Below are 25767 nucleotides of genomic sequence, written 5' to 3'. Positions count from 1 at the left end.
AGTCTAAAGTCAACGAACCCCAAGAAGTAAGAGCAGGGGTCTTGAGATTCTTATTCTTTTATTATTATTTTAAAAGCTTGTATACTACTCTTTAGGACCTTCAGCTCAGAACACATGCTGGTCAAAATGGCCAAAACACCAGTAAAGCAATAAAAACCAGTTACAAACAAGAAAACCCAGAACAATAACCCTTATAAGTTGGCTTCTCAAATATGACTTGAAATTAATTGCCCATCTGCAGATAGCACTGGACAGCAGACTGAAAAGACGCACAAGTCACCTGGACACACTCTTCCCATTATGGTGAACTGCACTGAATTTGTACTGAAATGATAAGTTATTTCCAAATGTGCACCTCTGCATATAGATTCGCATATGCAAATGGAATATAAATTGGCACCCTCTTCTGCTCTCTCTTTTGCCTATTTATTTCCTGGGTGGCGGCGGCGACAATGTGCTGGTGGCTACCCTACGCCTGTCCCCTTCCCCCACATTTGAAAATAATGTCAATCTTCCCTCAAGAGACTTCTTGATCTACTTGATTCTACTTTCTTGATTCTACTTGCTGATTATCTCGTGTATCAAAGTGTGAACTATGTCAAAGAAGAGGAGGAGAGGAAGGAAGAAGAAATTGTATAGCTGGTGCCTCCAGGAAGCAAATCTAAGATTTCACAAATATACCTTTACTGTGATCCTCAATATGAGCCCAAGGAACTTAAATATGGGGTGCAATTGACTTGTGACCCAAACATCTTTTACTGGTATACCTGCTCCCTGCCTTAAAAACGCTCTCTGTGGAGATATTTCTAGTGTGATTTGTGCCATATTAATAACATAAGTAGCAGGACTCAGCTTCTCGGTCGGATTTAATCCCACACACTTCTCTCTCCCTCCACCCGTTGACCCTGATTTTTCTGAGGGTGGAGGAGAGACCTGATTTCCTAATAGATTCGGAGGGGATCTGCTTTGTCTGCTGTAGCAAGGCAGCACAACACAATCTGAAGGCTGTCATTCATAGAAAGGTAGATTCTCCGGAGAAATGCAATGGTTACGGGTATTGACTGGCACTCTGTTGTGCATCATTTGGCCAAGTGTTCTGTTCTCTTCATCATGTTAGAAAGAGGCAAATATGGTATTGCTGAATATTCTGTGGTAGCAGATGTTCTTTCCCAGAAGCCATTATTGAAATGCCTCTTTACAACAGATTTAAACTTGGGTCTGGTGGACTCTGTCTCTCTATCTCTCTATTGTCATTTCCAGATATTGATTTCTCTGCACAAAGTTTGTGGGGAGGTTAGACGATGCCAGCTTTTTACTGAGTATTCATTCAGACTTGTTTCAGGTGAGGTTATACAACGTTGTTATCAAGCAATTGTTAACTTACACTTTACAGTGCATTTCCCTGTTACAGTTCTTACTGAAAAAGTCTGATTTTAGGGATGGGATTGTTGTGCAAGAGTGCCAAATAAACTTCAACTGAACAATCTGAAATTGCAGGTATGTTATGGGACGTGGGTGGTGCTGTGGTTTAAAACCACTGCCACTTGCACTTGCCGATTGGAAGGTCAGCGGTTTGAGGCCCCACAACGGGGTGAGCTCCCATTGTTTGGTCCCAGCTGCTCCCTTCCAGCAGTTCGAAAGCACACAGTGCAAGTAGATAAATAGGTACCACTCAGGCAGGAAGGTAAATGGCATTTCCGTATGCTACTCTGGCTTAGTCATGCTTGCCACATGACCCAGAAAAACTGTCTGCGGAAGTGTACAAACGCCGGCTCCCTTGGCTTGTAAAGCGAGATGAGTGCTGCAACCTCAGAGTTGTTCGTGAATGGACTTAACTGTCAGGGGTCCCTTTACCTTTATCTATTGAAGTCCACCCCAAACTAGCAACGGTCTGAAAGTCTGTCTATCTGCCTAGGCTTTCCCCAAGCTAGCCATAATTCAGTTGAGAGATTGCCTTCTAAATAAAATAAAGTATTTAAAGCAAGGTTGTGCTGTATTGAATCCCACATTACTTCTTGAAAAGAATTGCAGCAGGTACAGTACGTACGCAGTTGTCCGCCACACACTAAATTTCCCTGCCAATTGGGTTTCACATGGTACAGAAAGATGCTGTTTAGGAATGGCAAGCTGCCAGCTCATTGAATAAATGATTTAAAATAACTTTGTGCAACGGGCAACTACTGAGCAGCATGCTAGGATACCTGGGCAAGGTTTTCGAGTCCTGAAGGCACTGTTGGTTTCCAACCATTTTGAAAGTAAAGGTTTAAACAAGGTAAGTTTGTTTAGAGTGTCATCCAGAATGGGTTCAGCCTGCAAGTGTCATATTTATTTCTTCTAGAGTAGTATCAGTAACTTCAATAAAATTACTTGAGGGTAAGTCATTTGAGGGGCTTTAGCATAACTCTCTCGAGTTCCATAGAATAAATAATCAAATTCTTAGTAAATTTTCCAAAGTTCTGGGGGAACCAACATAGTACTAAGACTTTAGATCTTCTAAATTAAACACACACACATACACAGTTAAGCAGTTCCTGTCTCTCATTACAATGAAGCACCTTTCACTTTCTATTACTTATTTAGGAAAAAAATGTTTGCCACCCTTCAGCTAAAACTCTTGGGGCTGCTTACATATAAAATTAATAAAATACACCAGAAATAAAAATATTAATTATTATATATTTAATATTTCCTGCTTGGGCACCCAGAACCACCACCTTTTCTGAACTGAGCTTCAGGTTATTGGCCTTTATACAGTCCATTACTCATCAGAACTTCCTCTTTCAGACTCGAATCTGAGGAAATTGAGAACTTGGCATCATCAGTGTACTAATGGCAACTCACCCCAAGCCTCTGAATAATCTCACTCAGCAGTTTCATGAAGATGTTTGAAAAGCATGGGAGATAAAATGGAACCCCGTGTGACCTCATAACCTGAAACCCACCGGGCGGTACTTCTTAGCATGTGTTGTAACTGGTAGGGAAGAAGACTGGGAGGCCACCACTAGGTGGAGCTGGAGAAAAGAACAGCCCAACAACGACAGGCAAAGTTGACTAAATCAAGTTCTTCCCCCATTCCCTTATCCTTCATAGGAGGAAAAGTTAGGAGACAAAATGTGCAGGTTTTATTCAACCCAATCATTTTGTGAGAAATCAAATGGCTATATAAATTTAATACAACAACCAACTAACTAACTAACTAACTAACTAACTAACTAACTAACTAACTAACAACACCACTTGTGGGTGGGTCAGAGCCAATTTAGATTGCAAAAACAGACCAAAGGAAAAATGTTAACCTCCCCACCTCTTTTCCTCTTTGGACCTCTTTGGTTTTTATGGCAATCAATTGTCTTCATAGGATGATGGATTTGAAGCTGTGATTTGATGTTACGGCTCAAATCTGTCCAGTTTCTTGACTTCACAGGCTGAATCAGAAGTAAACACAGGCACCAGTATATCCGGAAAGTGCCACACTGCACGGTCACTGCAGGACAATATGGTGTCACTCAACTGACTCCAACTTTCTGGACTGTCACTCTTTTAGCCTATGGTGGTTTATGAAGCAGGCCTCATTTTGCAGATACTCATGCATGCATGTGTGCACAAACACATATGTGCACACAAACACATATGCAAAGGCAGGCCCACCCCCAGGCAGAGAGCCGCCCCCTTCTCAGCTGATCTATGCAGATCAACAGAGGAGAGGGTTATCACACCCTCTCCGCTCATCAAATGAGCAATCTACTGACCAAGATGCAAGTGGATTGCTCTACTCAACACAGTACTATGTGTATATGTAATGTTATATTAATTTTTGTCATTGCTACCAAAATTGGTTGACTCATGGGGAGGGGTGCAGAAAAAAATGCTTAGGGGGAACTGGATCAGGCCTCTCTGAACTGAGGGTTCACCATCCTGTATGTAAGTATCCTGAAGCAAAATCCAGGACACTTTATTTTTTTGTTTGTTTTAAGTATGAGAGGCCTATTTCTGCAAATAGACAGGAACATAAGCTTATTCCAGATTCATTGTCCCCTGAAGCCTGTGTTAAAACAGGTGGGAAATGGTATATCATAACAGTCTAATGAATAATTATGTTGCTCAGGTATATGTTATTCATTACCATTAACATAAATGCTTCCCTGCCGAAGGTATGGGGGAGAAATTTGATCCAGTTCGCATTTAAAGGCGAACTGACCTAATTCGCACATTATGAAACACCGTGCAAACGGAAACACAGCTGCCCTTTGAAATGAATTCTGCAAGTCAGTTCTCCAGCCAAGTCATGTGTACAGAAATACATACAGTTGGGTAAAATGTGCATATAAACACATATGTTCATGAAAAGAGCATGCAGAAATGGATTATATCGGAGAAAATTGCATACCATGCAATTTTGCATGTTTAGGGAAGCTTTTAATATTTGATGAATTATTGTATTTTAATATTTTGTTGGAAGCCGCCCAGAGTAGCTGGGGAAACCCAGCCAGATAGGCGGTGGTATTATTATTATTATTATTTATTATTATTACCAAAATGTGTATGAGAAATTTGTGCTAAAGCACTGATGAATTTTCACGGGGATCTGAATTCCCCACCCCTACCCCTCAAACTAATGTGGGGAACTGAATTTAACATTGGGGAAATGAGAAACTGAAAGAAAAGCAAAATTGACAGAATCACCCAGCCTTGCCCTTGGGGGTTGGATCCTTGGAAAACAGACCGCTGCAACGCAAAAGGACAACTGCAGCCAGGGAGCCAAAGAGAAGTTTCGTCTCAAAACACCTACTCAGACTGCATAGAGATGACATGTTTTGTCTCCTCTTATTGCTTGGAGTGCTAACAGGGGCTGAGGTATGAGGGTGCCGAAGTGTACGTGGAAGCTTGAGCAGCTGAGAGACACTTGAATTCCTTCCTTGTGTGGCTGCTACCCCTGCTCAGCCGCCCAGCCTTTCAAGGACACTCTGGAGAAGCTTTCAAATTGCCGTGCTTTTGCAATGGACTGGGAGCGACCTCTCTGCAGCAATGCCCCACCATCACCACCACTGCAATGTCTGAGCACAGAAGAGGTGGCCTGGACAGGGCCATCACAGAGGTGTGGCGATCACACAGGGTCCCCGGATGTTTGACGGTCTATTGATCCCTGTGCCACCACTGTGGTCGCTTCCCCGCTGCCACCAACCCGTTACTCTCAGGTACACACTGAGTCCAGACTGTTATTAAAATTGAACCAAATAAACAAGTTTATTTTATAAGCATTAACAAGTTTATGGTTTCTCAGATAATATTATTGCAATTTTCTTAACTTTAGTGTCTTTACCGGCCTATACCTTCCTAATACCTTCTGACTGATTATCTCAACTGTTTGACTGACTCATCTTAACAGATTCTCTCACTCTCCGTTTCTTCTCTAACTCCAGACTAACTTCTCAACCCCTCTAACTCTAACTCCTCCCCTTGGGTTCCCATTGGTTAGTCATTTTACAATTAATTAACCCTTTCCTTATGAACCCAGTATGATGTCACACACCTAGGAGGGCAAACGCCACAACCGGTGAGGTATAATGGAAGCCTGCCTGCCACTTAGAAAGGAGGCCTCTTGAATTGAATGCTATCCTGCATCTGGCCTTGTTTCTCATTGGAGGGAAAGAGAGGGGAAACAGGCAAAAGGGAGCGAGAGGCAATGTGGTTGCAAAATGGCTGTCTTCTTCTGTGATGGCAATAGACACCGGTTTGAGCATATAACACCCAGCTTGGTCCCACCGCACTGGCTGCCAATTAGTTTCTGTGCCCTAATTCAAAGTGCTGGTTTTAACCTATAAAGCCTTAAATGGCTCAGGACTGCGATACCTCCAGGACTGCCAATTCCCTGTATGAACTGACTTGGACCCTGTGGTCATAATCTTTTCTGTGAGAAGCCTGGAGGCTGCGACACGAGAACGGGTCTTTTCTGGGACTGCTCAACCAGCTCAATAATTTCAGCGGTTTTCTAGAAAAAAAACAACTTTTTGGGTGTTCTGGTTTTTACTTTTTGAAATATGGCACCCTTATGAATGTTCTCCTCAGGGAGGCTCGCTTGGCGCCTTCAGTAAATGTCTTTAGGTGAAAACTTTCTTCTTTAACTAGGCCTTTGGCCTTTAATTATTTGTGGTCTTTTAGAAGTAGGTGGGATGCCTTTAATGTATTTTTCTTCCCTCTTGGTTTTAATGTATCTATCTGGCAATTATTATTTCATTGGTTTGTTGGTTGTAAGTCGCTTTGGGTTGCCCTGGGCAAGATAAGGTTGGGCTGCCATGAGGTGGACACAAAGGATGGATTCAGTAGTCCCATGAAAGCTCGCCACCTACAAAGGAAGATAACCTACAGCCTCAGATCACACAGTTAAGTTTGGTATCGCCACCATTCCCCAGATTTCTTGAGTGGCTGATGATCAACAATGCTGGGTTGAGCTGTGTGTGTGAATGCAAGCCATGAGTAATCCATACACATGGGTCCAAGCAGTTATGGAGTGGCACCTAGGAGTTAGCTATGAGATCATGGGTTCACATGTTGCAATAAGCTAACCTTTGCCACCTGGCACATTCTGGACATTTTGGACTACCACTCCCTTCAGCCCCAGCCATGATACACTACTTTACGCAAATGACATGTTTTCCTGGTCATGTGCCGTTGGTTAAAATTTAACAGACTACAGTGGTACCTCTGGTTGTGAACGGGATCCGTTCCGGAGCCCCATTCGCAACATGAGCAAAACGCAACCTGCGCCTGCGCATGCACGGGTTGCGATTTGCTGCTTCTGCGCATGCGCGTGATGTCATTTTGCACATCTGCGCATGCACAAGTGGCAAAACCCGGAAGTAACCCTTTCCGGTACTTCCGGGCCGACGCAGGACGCAACCTGAAAACGTTCAACCTGAAGCAAACGTAACATGAGATACGACTGTACTTAATTTAGTTAAAAGGCAAATGATGAATCAAGCACAAATCATCAGCCTTAATGTTGAAAAAATACATGTGGATAGATCTTTATTTATTTAAAAGCATTTCTTGACACACACACACATCCCTAAGTGAGTATACAAAAATAATGTAAAAGGCGAAAGATTTATACGATCTGAAGAGAAGCCAAAGTATATACGATCTGAAGAGAAACCAGTCGATTGATTTGTTTTTAACTGTTTTTACTTTTCTGTATTTTGTATTTTCTTTTTTCTTTTTCTTTCTTTTTCTTTTTGTAATCTTTTTTGAAACTTTAATAAATATCATTAAAAAAAACAAAAACAAAAATAATGTAAACACAGTAAAACTGTAATAAAAATAGTAAAACAGAATTATTTAAAAGAAAACCCAGGTAAAAACAGGAACAGGTAAAAACAGGAATTGAGAAATAGCCAGGTTCAATCTCATGGGTGAGAAAAACAAAACAACCACAATATATTCACAGGACATCTAAAGCAAATGATAGATGATGCTTTATGTATGGCAGGGGGAAATACATTCCACTGTGTTTGGGCAATGGCAGAAAATCTCAATTTTCAGGTTACCACCCTGTGAAATTCTGTAGGGTCTTGAGTGAAATTTTGCTGTATGATCTACCAGATCTCTACAGGGGCAGGTGACTTTTCATGTAACCTAGTCTTGATTGTAAAACTCCTGTGCTCCCAAAGTTGTGGATTTATTTTTTTACAAATAAATATCTGGTTTTTTTATTGTTCCCCTCCCAGAAATTTACAGGTGGATGCATGCATCTTGAAACAGATTAATTAGAGGAGGGGCTTATCAGGAGGCAGTTTAATTCAAGACTCTTGCTCTGGTGAAAATACAATTACCAATGGAAAGCAGGAGGGGAGGCGGTTGAAGAGAGGCAAGAGCTCAGGAGAAGGGAAAGTGAACTCTCCTAATCCTATTAAACGCAGTAGCATGTTTCTGTGGACCGCAGGGAGAGATTAAGCACAGGAAAAGGGATAAGTGTTGCTTCAGTTTCACTAAACTAATGTGACAACTTGTCATTGGAAATCTTTACAGCTTGTTAGTAGATGACTAGCTGATTCAGATATGTTTTCTACCATTTCCTTTGTGTCTGTGGGTGGATTCCTCCCCCCTTTCCTGTCCCTTTCTTATCTGGGCAGCTTCATTTCGGGCTTCTCCTTCTCCTTTTAATCCTTCGTGTCTCCTTCGAGTCAAAACATTTAACTTGCTTTAATCAATATTTTGTTTTGAAGATGTCCCTTGACCTTTCAGTTGGGCACATGCAACCTTCAAGGGCACCTCGCTCATTCATTAAGCGAAGCTGGATGCTGCGTCCCTTTGGTGGGACGTGAAATGTACGTCCTTCCACATATTGCACGAAGAGTTGACAGTGCTTCTCGGATTCCTTTCTTGCCTCACTGGGTGTTGGGTGGCAGTGAGAACTGAGGTGGACGGTGGAGGAGGTCACACACATCAGCATGGTGAGGAGAACGGAAATGTATTTGGAAAGAACCAGCAGGCAAACACCAGCTTTGGAAACATGGGTCAAGTCCACACCATATAGTTAAAACACTCTTATAAAAGTTCAACAGGGACGCGGGTGGTGCTGTGGGTTAAACCACAGAGCCTAGGACTTGCCGACCAGAAGGTTGGCTGATCCCTGTGACGGGATCGAATCCCCGTGACGGGGTGAGCTGCCCTTGCGCAATTCCTGCTCCTGCCAACCTAGCAGTTTGAAAGCATGAAGTGCAAGTAGATAAATAGGTACCGCTTTGGCGGGAAGGTAAACAGCGTTTCCGTGTGCCGCTCTGGTTCGCCAGAAGTGGTTTAGTCATGCTTTCCACATGACCCGGAAGCTGTATGCCGGCTCCCTCGGCCTATAGAGCAAGAGGAGCGCTGCAACCCCAGAGTCGGCCACGACTGGACCTAATGGTCAGGGGTCCCTTTACCTTTATAAAAGTTCAACAGCCATGGCTTCCTGCCAAAGAATCTTGGGGACCATAGTTTGTTAAGAGTGCTGGGAGTTGCCAAGGGAGCCCTCACAGAGCTACAGTTCTCAGCACCCTTTACAAACCACAGTTCCCATAACTATTTGAGTGGCTTTAAATATGGATAGGGCTTGAAACAGTCGTGGCTTCCTGCAAAGAATCTTGGGAACTGCATTTGTTAAGGGTGCTGAAAGTTGTTAGGAGACTCCTGTTCCCCTCACAGAACTACAATTTCCAGAGTTCCCTGGGAAGAAGGGCTCTGGGGTCTGTAGCCTTGTGAGGGGAAGAGGGGTCTCCTGAGAACTCTCAGGATTATCTGTGGGGAACCAGGACTGTTTTAAAGTTCTGCTTTACATGTATAGTGCAGATGAGGCTCACACACTGCTCTTTTAAATATTCCCCGCTCCTTGTCCAAACCCCCTCCTTCCTCCTCTTCTACCACCAAAGGCATGATTGTTGAATAGATGGAAAAAAACATTTTACAACATTAAAGGAGGACTGTTTAGAAAAGGAAGGACCTGCTGAGGTGTAGAGGAAGCCTGTTTATTAACACTGGACACCTCTTATCTCAGGCAGCTCCAGATGGATTCTCCCCTTGGTAATTCCTGCTCCTTGCCAAGTGGGGTTAAGCAGGGTAGCCACCTTGACGCGGCCTGGAGTTTGCCAAGAGATCAGGGACTCTCCTTCGGAGAGAATTGGCTGTTTGCTTTCTTTTCCCTTCTTGGTAATGTTTTCCCCTTTCATCTGAGGGGATTGCCTGCAACGGAGCCTTTTGCACACCAATTGTTGTCGGGGTTCGGATGCTCTCTATGGCAGCGGAAGGTCTGACACTCTGCTTGGTTCCGCCTCAGAGAAATATACCAGGCCGTGCAAGTGTGTGTGAGAGAGTTGGCGGGTTTGCAGCAGAAGGTGGGCAAAGGAACAGAAGCCTTGTAACTCAGGCTAAAAAAAATAGAGAGAGGGGCACGTGGGTAGGTTGACTTTCCTGGCTGTAAATTGCCTACTGTTTGGTCCAGCTCCAGCTTTTGATTGAGAGATAAAGTCGTCCAAATCTGTCAATAATTAACTGTCAGCCAATTAATAGTTCCTTAACACATCAAGTTGCTTTCCTAAAGGTTCGGGCTCTTCGTGGGAAAAGAATGACGGAGGTGACTGGTGGCCGTTAGGTTCGCCAAACCTCCAAGCATTGGCTTAGCAACGCGTCTCATTTCACACCCCCTTGCTCACAATGGAAGCATTTTCTTCCAATCTGGAGAGCTAGGAGTGTAGGAAGATAAATTGGGTGTGCATTTCTTTTTTTAAAACACACACACAGCATTTGTACCTTGAAGGAGTCTAGAAATACAGTACAGTGGTACCTTGGGTTACATACGCTTCAGGTTACAGACTCCGTTAACCCAGAAATAGTACTTCGGGTTAAGAACTTTGCTTCAGGATAAGAACAGAAATTGTGCTCTGGTGGCGCAGCGGCAGCAGGAGGCCCCATTAGCTAAAGTGGTGCTTCAGGTTAAGAACAGTTTCAGGTTAAGTACGGACCTCCGTAACAAATTAAGTACTTAACCTGAGGTACCACTGTACAACCAGGCTATGGTGATCGGAAAGAGAAACAATGATACTACAGAGGACTAGGGCTGGCCATGTGTGCTACTTTACTTTGCCAGGTTGTCAGAGGACAGTTCTGTGTTTGAAGGGCTTTCAGAGAGCAATCCTCTGTTTCAAGGCATTCTGTACATGAAGGCTTGACAGAGGTTAGTCCTTTATTTGAAGGACTAACAGAGGACAGGCCTCTATTTGAAGGTGTCCTCTACTTGAAGAGCTATCAGAGGACAGTCCTCTATTTCAGAACTGTAAGAAGAGAGAGCAGAGACTTTGACATCACCCATAAAGAGCTGTATTACTATTTAGATTACAGTGGTTATCTATTACTATTACTATTTAGATTACAGCGGTTATCTCTCAGTTTGCAGCTATTTATGTGAAATGGCATATACAAATTGTATGCAAATCCCGCTTTAAAGGGAAATATAATGAAAATGATGTACAGATGGTATATAACACCAGCGAAATTAGCTAAAATGTACAAGACAAATAACAAATGCTGGGAATGTAAGGTAAAAGAAGGTACCTTTTTATCATATGTGGTGGGAATGCAAGAAAGTAAAGGATTTCTGGGAAATGATTTACAATGAGATTTTAAAAATGTTGAAATATACATTTGCAAAAAAAACCCCAGAAGCCCTTTTACTTGGTATAGTAGGCACAGAGATTTACAAGCATGATAAAAAAATGTTTTTATATGCTACAACTGCAGCAAGAATACTATTAGCCCAGCGATGGAAGCAAGAAGAACTACCAACAAAAGAAGAGTGGCAGATGTAACTGATGGACTATGCCGAGTTGGAAAAATTAACTGGAAAAATTCAGAACCAGGAAGACCAGATTTTCCTGAAAGATTGGAAGACATTTATGATATATTTGAAAGACAATTGTAATCAACTGACATCGCTTGTAGGGTTGCAAGAAGTTTTGTAAGGAGAACTATATGAATTATTGCGAAAAAGGACTAAGAAGGAGTTTATTTAGGATTTCGATTTTATAGCAATAACTATTAAAATAAAATGCAAAATCAGAAAGAAAGTTAGAAAACCATTAGTCGAGATTGACGGAAGTCCTAGGCTGTGATAGCCAAAGGTTTGTTATATTGTATAAGATGGGATGTTATGTTTGGAAAACATGTGCAAAAACCAATAAAACGTATATATAAAAAATTGTATGCAAATCCATCTTTTCTCCGTGTTCATTGGTGATGCACTTTGTCTTTCAGCTTAAGTGGCTGCTCTGAAGAGCAGGCCTGCAAAACCTGAGGACCATGAGGCTGATGGAGGAAAGAATGAGAGAAATTTTAAGCTGTAAATATAGAATTTTAAGCTGTATTTAATTAACTGTTTGTTTGGTTGTTGTTGTTTTCTATTACGTTTGAATGTAATTCATATTTGGTGTTAGCCACCCTGAGCCACCCTCCCTGGCCAGGGAGGGAGGGGTATAAATAAATTATTATTATTATTATTATTATTATTATTATTCAGAAATGAAAGAGGAGGAAGAGGCCTACGAAGCACATAGAAAGCAGTGTTATTGCCCAACACACTTTGAGTATATAACTCAGACGCTGATTCAGTCCCTCGCCCTTCAGAAAGAGAAACCAAAACAATATCCCACAACATCTCAGATTGACTAGTGTGAAGCTTTTGAGGACCCTTCTCTGTATGAAGGTATCCCTCTCTGGGCATTGCCCTCACACCTTGGGTGGTGAGTGAGACCATGGCTCTGCCTGCTGCCCTTTCCTACATCACTTCCCCATTGGCTTACTGGTTTCACGTTACAGGGGATCACTGCACAGTTAAGGGCAAGCTCCTCTCTGCAGATGGTTCCCTGCGCTCTCTATTCAAAAACATTGCATTTGGTACATTAAAAAAATAAATTAATTAAAAAATCCTATTGTCAACGTAAATGTCCCTGTGAATCTGGAGACATAGAATCGATAACTCATGTCCTTATATATTGCTCCTTTTATAGTGATACACATCAGATTTTTACCGAACCCCATATAAGGACATGAGTTATTTACTGTATTTTTGGTTTCTATGGAAGCCACCCATATTATTATTATTATTATTATTATTATTATTATTATTATTATTACAGAAATTCTTAGGACAGTTGGGTGCATTCTAGGCTGTTTAAAACTTTCAGATTAGAAGAAGGCATCTACCTCTAAATATTTTTCTAAATATTTTGTTGCTGCACGTAAAACACACCAGGGACCTTTAAAAAAAGAAGAAGCAAACTTACAGTTTTTGTTCTCTCTGCTTGGTGTTTCCTTGTATGATACAGTGACAAGTACTTTTATTGTTAGGCTTCTCTGTTTTTGTTTGGTATTATTTTATTTGTTTGTACAAAGTTTCTGTTTTGAATAGAGGATGCAGAGGGCAGTAGAGTTTGAAGCAGGCTTGTTTATAAAAGGCTCCTGCCCGCCTGATGCTGAAGGGGATGCAGCAAACAATGCTTTCAGCACCATCTTTTGCACCAGATATTCCACTCTTTATCACTGGTAGCTCACAAGGCCTGAATAAAACTCCCTCCCCCTTTTAGCTTATCTCATGTGGTCAGTTGGGGATTGGGGGATGCTCCCTCACTGGACTGTATTGTTATACTGATATGGCCTTAGGGGCAAAGTAGTTGCTTCCACTTTCCTCTCCCTTTCCTATCAGTTTTTAATTACCGTATTTTTTGCACCATAACACTCACTTTTTTCCTCCTAAAAAGTAAGGGGAAATGTCTGTGCGTGTTATGGAGGGAATGCCTACGGGTGGCATGCCTACGGATTTTCCTCCTCTAAAAACTACATGCGTGTTATGGTCGGGTGTGTGTTATAGAGCGAAAAATACGGTATGTCCAGAGAGGATGCAAGAGAAGTCAAACTTTTTTCCTACTCGAGATATATATATATATACATATATACATATATACATATATACATATATATATATAGAGAGAGAGAGAGAAAGAGAGAGAGAGAGAGAGACTATGCAATTACTACTGGGAGCAGGAACTTGCAATGCCTGGCCATGCCCAATTTGGTGGGCCGCACAGGATTTTACTCCTGTGTTAAAATCGATTACAGTACATCCCTTGTGTAATATAATGTGTCCTGTCTCTTTAAGATTAGCCACATGGGCCAGCAGGGGGCGCACTTCCACTGGCTGAGTGAAGGAGGAATCCAGGTCCGGGAAGGGACCTTGCTGCTGCAGCGGCCATTTTGTTTCTGTTTTCCAGTAACAGAATTAAGCCAGGCCTAAATAAGAGGCAAACTGTACTTTTACACTGAAATGCATTTAAAGGAGCCACGACGAATGAATATATATATATATATATATATATATATATATATATATATATATGAATGAAAAGGAGCTTCCTTGGAATGGGGAGGCCGGCTTTGTTTAACTATTTCATCGCCACTTTTTCTTCTCAAAATGCTCTCCTTTTTTGCATACTCTACTGCCCTCCTTTTACATATAATTATTCTCTCTGGTGCGTGCTGATAGGGCCATAGCCAAAAAGGAGCTACTGAGAAATAAAAGGAAAAGAGCACATGGATCAAGGGAAACCCAAGGTTTTCAAGAGTACAGAAAGTATTTAGCCACCAGAAGTAGCCAATTTAGCCACTTCCAAGTAGGCAAACGAGAAGTGCGCGTGCTCAGTGGCTGTGGAATGGCCAGTGTGTGTAGCAGAAAAAAAAGTCAGGGCTAATAAAACGGGATATTCTAGAGGAGGCACTGCTGGCTGGCCAGAAACTCTCCACGCTGCAATGTTTTGTTGCAGATCCAGTCCCCCACCCCCACCCCCGGTTTCTATAATCTGGGCTAAGGGAAGGTTCTAACCAAACGTTATCTGCTAATGTATAGATGCTTTAATCCAGGGGTAGCCAACATGCCCCCCTCGAAATGTTGCTGGTCTATGATTCTCATTGGTTGTATTTGCTGAGGCTGATGGGAGTTGTAGTTCAGTAACATTTGGGTGGCACCACATTGGCTATTCATCAAAGGTAATGCTAGTATATTAGGAAGGCATTTTTTTAGGGTAAGATAGGAAACCATTTCTTTTGGTGAAGATGTTCCGTTCCTGTGCTTGGATAGAATCTAAGCCTGTAGAGGGAAGTTTCTAGCAATAGTCATACACTTAGAACCACGATTCCTTCCCATATTGTCTTCTTTCGTTCTTTCTTTCTTTCTTTCTTTCTTTCTTTCTTTCACACAGCCTTTCTGGCAACGCTTCTGTGGATCTCGGTCTGGAATTTCTAACTGCCCTTCCCAGGAAGAAAGTGAGATTTCCCTGGGGGAAGATCTAAAACAGACACTGTGCTTGGAACGGCGGGACTGAATTTGGCCCATAAATTATCAGCGATTTGAGAGTTTGTTTATTTTCCTTTCATTCATTTCACCTTGGAGCAAGACGTTAGGCATTTTCATTTTAATTGAGATGTTCGCATTAGCAAATGTGCACCCTCTTTATTAACCCCGGCAGTGTAATTTTTCATTGTGAGGTTCTGATTCAGAGGAAACGGTGTCACTAAAACAGCTCCGCATTGCGAGCAAAAAATGACAGCTTTCCTCAATCACTTCCCTTTGTAACCTTGATTTGAACTTTATTCTCTTTCATCCAAGTACTTTTAATTAGGCATTCATACTTTGACATGATGCTAATTTCCCTGTTTTTAGATTCTTGGTTGATAGCGTCTTCTTTAATATAAGCAGTCAAGAATGGTTGTGTTATATATTACTTTGGTTGTGGTTTCTAATAATTATTTTTAAGGGCTCTCAACCACTTTGTCTAAAACCTATGGGCCACTTCTGTTTCATTGCCTCCCCACAACCAACCCACCCCCAGTCTTCGTGAAGCCTCAGCAAAACAGACAAGACTAAAATGGACAAACTATTCAAATGCTTTACGCCAAATTCAGTAATGTCCCCTTTGTATACCACTGGGAGTGTGCAGCTAGCTGCATGTGTGAGGGAAGCCGTTAGGGATGGGGCATAAAGTCCATTCAGTTTGCTTTTATAGGCAAACCTACTTGATTTTAACTGTCCAAAACAAGACACAAAACCGAAACACAGCCATCCTTTGAAATGCAATTCTCCAGCCAAATAAAGTACCGGCATATGAAAATGCCTATATAGTGGTACCTTGGGTTACATATGCTTCAGGTTACATATGCTTCAGGTTACAGACTCTGCTAACCCAGAAATAGTACCTCGGGTTAAGAACTTTGCTTCGGGATGAGAACAGAAATTGTGCTCCCGCAGTGCGGCAGCAGCAGGAGGCCCCATTAGCTAAAGTGGTGCTTCAGGTAAAGAACAGTTTCAGGTTAAGAACAGACCTCCGGAACAAATTAAGTACTTAACCCGAGGTACCACTGTACTGAGATAAAGTGTGACTATGACACACACAAATGCATCATATTAGATAAAATTGCATGCAAATATGTGTATGTTAGGAGAAAGTTGCAGCAAAAAGCTGATGAATTGTCAATAGGCCTTTTTTATTTTTAGGATATGGATTTTTAAAGGATTTTTTAACTGATATGGAAATGAGGAGAACTGAACTTAAGAATGAAAGAACGAGAAACTGTTTCAGTGTATCTGAAGAAGTGTGCATGCACACAAAAGCTTATACCCAGAACAAATTTAGTTGGTCTCTAAGATGCTACTGGACAATTTTTAATTTTTTTTTATTTATTTCAAGAAACTGAAAGAAACCGAAGCCACTACATGGGGCTGGCTCCCTTAGATGGTGACTCAGAAACTAAAACTAATCCAGAATGCGGCTGCCAGACTGGTGACTGGGAACGGCTACCGGCACCATATAACACTGCTCATAAGGAACTACACTGGCTCCCAGTATGTTTCTGAGCACAATTCAAAGTGTTAGTACTGACCTGTAAAGCCCTAAACAGCTTTGGCCCAGTATACCTGAAGGAGTGTCTCCATCCCCGTCATTCAGCCTGGACACTGAGGTCCTCCTCTGATGGCCTTCTGGCGGTTCCCTGACTGTGAGAAGTGAAGTTACAGAGAATCAGGTAGAGGCCTTCTCCGTAGTGGCACCCATCCTGTGGAACGCCCTCCTATCAGACGTCAAGGAGATAAAGAACTATACAACTTTTAGAAGACACCTGAAGGCATCCCTGTGCAGTCGTACCTCGGCTCCAGAACGCCTTGGGAGTTGAACGTTCCGGTTCCCGAACGATTGAAAACCGGAAGCGAGTGTTCCGGTTTGCGAATGTTGTTATGGAAGGTGAATGTCTGATGGGGCTTCCGCGGCCTCTGATTGGCTGCAGGAGCTTCCTGCAGCCAATCAGAAGCTGTGTTTTGGTTTTCGGACATTTCAGAAGTCCAAAAGACTTCTGGAATGGATTATGTTCGACTTCCGAGATACGACTGTATAGGGAAGTTTTTAATGTATGATGTGTGGTTTCGCAATTGGTTGGAAACTGCCCAGAGTGGCTGGGGCAACCCAGTTCTATGGGTGGGGTACAAATAATAAAATAATACTACTAATACTAATAATTACTACTACTACTACTACTACTGTTGTTAATGGGCAGGAGGGGTTCTGCATGCCAACCCTGTGAGAACAGGATGATGGCCTAGAGAGACCTTTGGCCTGATCCAGCCATCAGATTATTTTCATGTTATTATGGGACAAGGTGCAGCCGGACTCCATGGAGTCATCTTGAAGTCTTTTTAGACAAAAGTTATTTTCTGTTCAAGGGTAATTATTATTATTTTAGGCACAAACCACTAGCTATTTTCACCATATCTGAGCCAGTCAGCACGTAAACAATTTTGTGGAGAAATGAGGGGATGTTGTTGAAAGGCCATAGCTAGCAGCATGGCTGTCAAGGGAGAAAAAAAAGGTACATTTAAACCCCCCTCCCCACCCAATCTATTGTTATTCCTTCTTGCCACTTCCTATTAACTGATGGTGACATCTTATCTGTGGCTTGAAGGGCAGGATAGCAGATTACTTTGGAGCTGATGTAAGTGACACTCCAAGGATTGGCCCGCAGCCGGTTTTAGTAAGAGCAGTGACCACCCAAGCCCGGCAGTCTTTGCATGTCAACTCTGTGACATGCCTTCAAACCTCAGCTTAATCTTGAACTCTCCTGTTACGGCCTAATAGTTGTGATATTTCACTTTAAGTCACTCGGCGGTATGTCAAGGCTCAATCAGTTCCATTGCTCCATCGTTTCCTTAACTGTTGTCATCAATCATTTGCAAATCACTTTTAATTTTGCAAATTGCTCTTCTGCCATTTACTTGTTTGTCCTAAAATAACCGTAAAAAGGTAGACCACCGCGATTCCCAGCTCCCAGGTGGGGCAAGCGTACACACGTGTGTTTGAGACAGTGGGATGGAGTCTGTGACCTCCAGGTTTATAGTAGAAACTTTGTGGTCTCAGCACATCTGAACCGTTCCTCAATGGAGTCAGGCCTTCATTGCTGGTCTGATGTCTTCTACTGCACTGCCTGCTTCCTCATATTCAGCCCTTAGAAGCTGAGGAAAGGAGGCACCCATAATGGTTGCATTGAAAAGTCTGCACCCTCAAGAAGTTCTGGTTGTTACTGTGCTATTTCCCTAAACCAGGGGTTGGGACACCTTTTCCTCCTGAGAGACATATTCCCTTGTAGGGGTGGGTGGAGCCAGAAGGAAAAGTGGGAAGAATAATGCATGGAAATTTTACCTTTGTACAATAGGCTATATTCCAGAGACACAAAAGTTAGAGCTTACAAATAGAGTTTACACAAACCCCTATTTTGACCCAGGCAGCCAAGAGGCATTATCAGGGTTCAATAATGTGTTCTAGCTAGGAGAGTGTAGAACAGAGACAGAATTAGTGTGTGGCTTCAGGAGTGTCCTGAGAGCCAGATGAAAAGCCCATTTTCCAGCTCATTTTCCACTGTGGTTTTCCTCCCCTACCATAGAAAGAAAGACATATATTTAATAATAAAAGCTGCTCCTCTTTATGTTGTGAAAGCTCGCCCAAACTGGTAAGACATTGGTTTCTTTTCCTTTATCTTTCTTGTTCATGTATATAGCATGGCACTGCAGTTCAAAGACACTTTGCTACCTGGAGAAAAGTCCAAAAGTATTATTCTCTTTGTGTCTGAGGCAAACCAGTGTGGCTGGGGCAACCAAGCCAGATGGATGGGGTATAAATAAAATGATGATGATGATGATGATGATGATGATGAGTAGTGGTAGTAGTAGTAGTAATACTTTGGCCACCTCATGAGAAGAGAAGACTCCCTGGAAAAGATCCTGATGTTGGGAAAGATTGGGGGCACAAGGAGAAGGGGACGACAGAGGACGAGATGGTTGGACAGTGTTCTCGAAGCTACGATCATGAGTTTGACCAAACTGCGGGAGGCAGTGGAAGACAGGAGTGCCTGGCGTGCTCTGGTCCATGGGGTCACGAAGAGTAGGACACGACTAAACGACTAAACATTTAGTAGTAAACTGTGTTGAGGTTGTTGCTGTTGTTGTTTTACACACAAGCAGTATATAAATCTTTTGCAATAAACAAACAAACACAGTAGTAGCCGATTCATTCTCTTAGTGTGGAACCTGACTGAGCCAATGCAGGCAACATATTTTCACAAGAGAGGTGTATATCAGCATGCCTCTGGGGACCCCAAAGTTTGAGAAAAACGGAAAACCCTAAGGGCAACAAACCTCTTCAAAATAACCTAAGGAAGGCTGAGCCTGCTCAGTGAGCACAGAATGCTAACTGGGGTGGGTGTGATGGCATGTCACCCTTGATTGGACTTAATTGTCCCAGGATCCTTTACCTTTTACCTGGGAGGGGGTGTGACTGGATTTCTGGAATCCTGAACCCAACATGATGGCAGCATGAGTACTAGTTGTTAGTGCCTAATTGTGCTACCTTTCTGGTTAAAAGAGAGGGAGAGACATTTCACCCCTTCAGATTTCCTAGAAGGAATCACTGATTGCCTATATGGACATCAAAGAAACGGAGCTGCTATTATTAATCTGTGTCATTTTCAAATGGTGTTCAGATATAGTTGCAAGAGGGCAATGCACATAATAATAATAATATAATGAGTGACGTAACGGCAGCAGGAGATCAGCTCCTACCTCCCCTGCTTTTCAACCCTCCCATCTAATGCTATATTTAGTTGTTTTTCATAAGTGCGCCCAAAAGCGGTAACCTAAAGGGTTTGTGCGTCTGTTTTTTAAAAAATAAAATCACAGAGATAAGGTAATACTGATTTTTCCATGAAATCCAAGAACAATTTCTAGATGCTTACGGTTCTGATTTATTATTTCATTTGCATTCTGCTGGTGGAGCGTAACTTAATTACCTCTGTAAAAGCCTATTTGTGGCTTGTGAAGGAACCGGGGTTATGAAATTACGAGGGGGTGTTTGGGAAGTTTCAATGGCTGGAACGTTGCTCTTGAACAGTCTCTCATTTTTGACACTGTTTACCATCGTTTCAGGAGCACATCTAGGTACCGTGGGTGAGTTTCTAACTTAGAAGGGCAAAATTGGGAGGTACAAGAAGGAAAACTGAGCCTTGCCTGAGGTTGTGCATACTTAGGGCTCAAACACAGATGACGGTACAAATGGAAGTGTGGAGCCAATTTACAGTTTTGGATGAATGCACAGAGGTCAGTAAACAGGGCTAGAGGGCATGATCCTGCCCTGCCCCTCTGTACATTCATAGCCACGAATTTGGCTCATGATCATCCTTTCATATCATCTGCCTACTGTAAGAATTTTGGGAATTGTAGCTTTGCAGAGACCAACAAGTTAAACTTTCAAAGCAATTCTCTGAAGACTCTGCACACTTCTCTGTTACAGCTTCATCCCCTGCCCCCCAAATTCTGGGGACTGCCATTGTTGAATGTGTCAAGAACTTTCTGTTAAGAGTTACCTTAACTCCACTTGATTGAAGTGCATCTCTCAGTGTTTCCTGAGGAGCGGGAATGATTCTGAACCCACTTCAACCTTGTAGTGTGGTGAGATACTCTGAGTCCTGGGTGCAGAGCAGACTTTATGTTCACCTTAGGGAGTCTCTGTGTAGCGAGTGACCTGCCCCATGGTTATAATGCATGGAGCTGTTTTGGGAGTGTAGTTCCACCACGATGTTATGTAGCTCCACATGCCCTCTCAAGAGGCAATCAGTCTCAAGGCCTTCTCAAGGCAAGTCGGTTACTGCATCGAGATCAGACAAGCGCCTAGTGTTCTGATGCTTAGTCAGTTCCCATTTTTGTTTAAGAAAATTTCCCTGGAAGTGTGACACAGCCATTTTAATAATAATAATAATAATAATAATAATAATAATAATAATAGTTTTATTTATACCCCAAACTTCCTGGATTGAAAACTGGGCTCAGGGCGGCTAACAGCAAATATAAAACATTGATTAAAATGTGACTCAAAAACAGCATAAAACAGCATAAAATACAACATAAAATGCAGCATCAATTTCAATAAAATTAAAAAATTCAGGGGTCATTTTGGGGGGGGAGGGGAACCCCACTCAGTAGACATCAAATGATCACCTGGGCTAACTGGCCAAGTTGGTCCTACTGGGGCCAGCAAAGAGACTAGGGAAGAATTAAAATGTGGGGTCCCAGAAAGGGTTTCTTCATAGAAGAGGAAAGGGGAAAAGGGGATAGAGGATCAGGCTAATTCAAATTGAAGGCCAGGTGGAATAGCTCTGTCTTACAGGCCCTGCGGAAGGAGATCAAGTCCTGCAGGGCCCTAGTCTCGTGGGACAGAGCATTCCACCAGGTTGGAGCCATCACCGAAAAAGCCCTGGCCCTGGTGGAGGATAGTCTGGCTTCCTTAGAGCCCAAGACCTTCCTTAGAGCCAAGACCTTGAGAGCCAGTGTGGTGTAGTGGTTAAGAGCGGTAGTCACGTAATCTGGGAAACCGGGTTCGTGTCTCCGCTCCTCCACATGCAGCTGCTGGGTGACCTTGGGCCAGTCACACTTCTTTGAAGTCTCTCAGCCCCACTCGCCTCACAGAGTGTTTGTTGTGGGGGAGGAAGGGAAAGGAGATTGTTAGCCGCTTTGAGACTCCTGAAGGGGAGTGAAAGGCGGGATATCAAATCCAAACTACTCCTCCTCCTCTTCTTCTTCTTCTTCTTCTTCTTCTTCTTCTTCTTCTTCTAGCTATTATTATTCATGGACCTTAGGGTCCTCTGCGGGACATACCAGGAGAGGCTGTCCTGTAAGAAAAAATAAGTCCTGTGGTTTTTTCCCCCTGGGGCTCCTCAAGGGTACACCTCCCCCCACCCCTCTCCAAATGTTAAAAGTGTGCGGCACGTACTGTAACAACTTCATGGTGAGAACCAGTACCTTTCTTTCTTAAAAATTGAAAAGCACTAATAATAAGTATATAATTGTTGGACTGGTTTTATGATCTTTGTGTACTGACTTTGCAATCTCTTGTATATTTTTAAATCGTATTTTATGGTAACCTGCTTGAGTATTCTTTTTTTGTGGTGAAGTGGACTGCAAATAAATGAATAAAATTGTCTAGCATGGGCACGGCGAATCAAATTGTAAGGTCATAACTTCACTGTAAATAAGTATCTGCGTTACGGCCAGGCATTTTTGGCACAGCAAATGTAGCATGTGCCCTGGCGCTGGCTCTCTCTGCTTCACACTTATAATAGTGCAAAGTAAGTGCAAAGTGTGTCCTACCATTAGTTGTAGATACAGAAACAGACTCATATTCACACTTGAGAATTCTAAGCTAGGCTAAACCTCAGGTCTAATATAATATCAACAACAGAACAGGCAGTTGCTCTCTAAGTTTACGGTAAGTCCATTGACTCAAAATCTGCTGGGTTGTCCATCTCCTGTTCTATAAGAAATGCCTGTTTATTCAACACTGAAAAGTTTAGGATCAGGACCTGTGCTATCCTCAGGGTCCTTTCCAATGCTACAATTCCACGATTCTGATATTCAGGACACCAGGGTTTGGCTTTTGTTGTTGCTCCATCACATTGTCACCTCAATTACGATTCTTTATTTATTACTTGTATGACCTGCTTTTCCTCCAAGGAGCTCCATGTGGTGTACATGGCCCCACCCTTCTCTGTTTTATCATCACGACAGTCCTGCGGGGGGTAGGTTGGGCTGGGTGACCACGACTGGCCCACGTTGGTCCAGAGAGCTTTGTGGCTGAGTGGGGATTTGAAGCCAGGTCTCCCAAGGCCATAGTTTGACATGGTAACCACACTGGTTTTCACTTGCTGAGGTCAAGATTGCCCCAAAAGTGGGATTCTGTTGCTTCTTTCATTGGTTTGGGTGGTGTTGTTTGTTTGTCTGTCTGTGTTGTGTGTGTCACAGAAAGAGAGAGAGAGTGTAAGGACTGAGCTTTAGGAACCAGTAGCTGCACCATGGTGTCAGAGGTGAACAACCAAGCCAGGAACCAGAGCTGAGAAACACACCCAACAAGCCAGGGAAATCATCAAGACTCAGGCAAAGTTTCCACCCAAACAGGAAGCCTTTTATAGCCCTCCCTGGCCAGGGAAGCCCACTAATTTCAGTGGGTTTTCATAATTAAATCTTAATCCAATGCCATAAAGCTAATGCAGCAGCCTTCGTCTAAGTAAGCAACTATCCTTCAGCGTAATCTACCACTCAGGCTGTTGTGCAGACATAATAATAAACCTATACTAGCTGAGCTGCTTGGAGGAAAAGGTGGGACACATACCCTACAACATTCCTCACATTAAACCAGGAACTTTTCTCACTCACCCCCCAACTGACCCTCCTCGGTCCCCCCTTTTTTTGCCTTCCCATGAAGAGCATTTTCTATCAGAAGAAAGGCGAGTGCCGCCACTACTATGGCAGCGGGACACAGCATACACCGTCCCGAGAAAACCCCTTAATCCCAATTTTATTTTATTTTATTCTTTCATAGATTTACAAAAAGAACAAAAAAACCCCACACCAATAAATAAATTTCGGAAAGGGTCTATATTAGACGCAGACACACAAAGCATTTAAAAGCCAACAACATCAAAAATCCTTGTGCTCTAACCTGCTCCCCCTTTCTTTTCTACCCAGGGCAGCCCTGTCCTCGGCCTATCACTTCAGAGCCATCAGGTCACATGGGGCTTGGCCTGAGTGGTGGTAGCCTCTCCTCCTCCTCCTCTTCCTCCTTACCCACTCTCCAGCAGCAGCTACAAGTTGCTCAAGGATGGAGGCCGGCAATGAGAGGCCATGGGATATTATCTCACAGCTGCTACTGCCACCACCACTCAGGACGACTTGCCGGCTCATCCTCCTTCTGGACTGCAGTGGCGGCGGCAGTAGCAGTGGAAATAGGGACATTCCGGGTTCAAATCCGAAGTGGGGATGGTTTGTGTAATTCTGGGAGTGTCCCTGAAAAAATATATAGAGGCACTTGGAGGGTGTGGACACAGTTGTGATGAAGATGTAAGCAGATAGCTGCTGAGGGCAACGAGGCCTATGGCAGTGCTATATCCAAAGCAGAAGCCAGATTTTCATGGATCCAGCCGCTACTGTCAAGTGTAGCTGCAACAGCAAAGTGATAATACATTACAACCTTATCCAAAGAGGGGGATTTATTAACAAGTGCATGTAGCAACCAAGAACACAAAAGGGAAATGGGAATGGGAAGGTGTGTTGGCAACTGTTGTCCTTTAACATCTCTGAAAACATAGATGTTAATAACCGAGGTCCATCCAGTGAATGATAGATGGGTAATACATGATTCGGAGTACAGTTAAAAAAGGATTCATCTTGCTTACATGCTGTATGTTGAATTAGTTAAGGACGCCATAGGAAAGAGCACGATGAGCCATTGTCCCTGCAAAATTATAATGACAGCCTTGCTAACTACTGTATATTTATTATGCGAGAAAGGAAATGTCTGGTAAAATTCAGCATAGGTTAATAACACCCATATAGTCCTTCTTTTCTACTGTCTTGAATAGACCTCCGACTGACTTTTACTGGATTATTAGCGTTAATTGCATCAATTGCAATATAATTGATTCTTAAATACTATGTAGAAACCTCGTACAATTATGGAAAAACAAAAGTCATCTAGACATCTCAGATTTAGAATTCCTGCACATTTAATTCCCGATAATCACCAGTCAGTTTGGATGTTAAGATTGCAGGGTCTCTTGTTTTCTTTCAGATAGGTTTTGACAGAATTGATAGTTTTGCAACATTTAACACATTGCACATGGAAATAATAATATTAAGGCTTCAATGCAGCTTGCGGAAAAAAATTGAAATAACTTTGTTTCTTAAATGTGAGGTGAACATCACCACTGAAGTATAGCCTAGAACACACACACACACACACACACACAGAGAGAGAGAGAGAGAGAGAGAGAGAGAGAGAGAGAGAGAGAGATTCATATGCAGTAGGGAGTTAATATTTTTATCTTACTTGCAGGGTTGGCATAAGGATTGTTAAGGTAATATGCACTTTTGTTGTTTAGTCGTTTAGTCGTGTCCGACTCTTCGTGACCCCATGGACCAGAGCACACCAGGCACTTCTGTCTTCCACTGCCTGCCACAGTTTGGTCAGACTCATGTTTGTAGCTTTGAGAACACTGTCCAACCATCTCGTCCTCTGTCGTCCTCTTCTCCTTGTGCCCTCCATCTTTCCCAGCATCAGGGTCTTTTCCAGGGAGTCTTCTTTTCTCATGAGGTGGCCAAAGTATTGGAGCCTCAGCTTCACAATCTGTCCTTGCAGTGAGCACTCAGGGCTGATTTCCTTAAGAATGGATAGGTTTGATCTTCTTGCAGTCCATGGGACTCTCAAGAGTCTCCTCCAGCACCATAATTCAAAATAATTCACCATAATTTTCATCAGTTCTTCAGCGATCAGCCTTCGTTATGCACTACATGCACTACATATGCTAAAGTGCCAAGCTTGTTAGTGTAAGGCAGAAGTGATGAATTTATGGCCTTCCAGATGTTGGACTACAATTCCCATCATCCCTGACCATTAGCCTTACTGGTTGGGGCTGATGGGAGTTGTAGGCGACCATCTGCAGAGCCACAGGCTCCCAACTTCTGGTCTAGGGTTTTGGATGTGAGATACTTTGCATGCAGATGGTCCCAGTTTCAGTCTTCGGCATATCCAGCCAAACCGGAGAGCCAGCTGGTTCTTAGCTAGCTGGACCAATAGTCTTGACTAGCATCCTATTATACGAAACAAA

The 25767-nt window shown here is 42.8% G+C and overlaps 1 long non-coding RNA gene across 2 annotated transcripts in view; it reads right to left on the bottom strand.

Annotated features, from left to right (window-relative positions):
* The window catches only part of LOC309529784, a 760251-nt gene that overhangs the window by 360860 nt on the left and 373624 nt on the right, over positions 1-25767 (bottom strand). The window lies entirely within an intron of this gene.

Source organism: Podarcis vaucheri (assembly GCF_965113315.1).
Source record: "Podarcis vaucheri genome assembly, chromosome: 3".
Taxonomy (NCBI): Eukaryota; Metazoa; Chordata; class Lepidosauria; order Squamata; family Lacertidae; genus Podarcis; species Podarcis vaucheri.
Note: the sequence above shows the minus strand (reverse complement) of the source record. Positions and strands in the feature narration are given on the sequence as shown.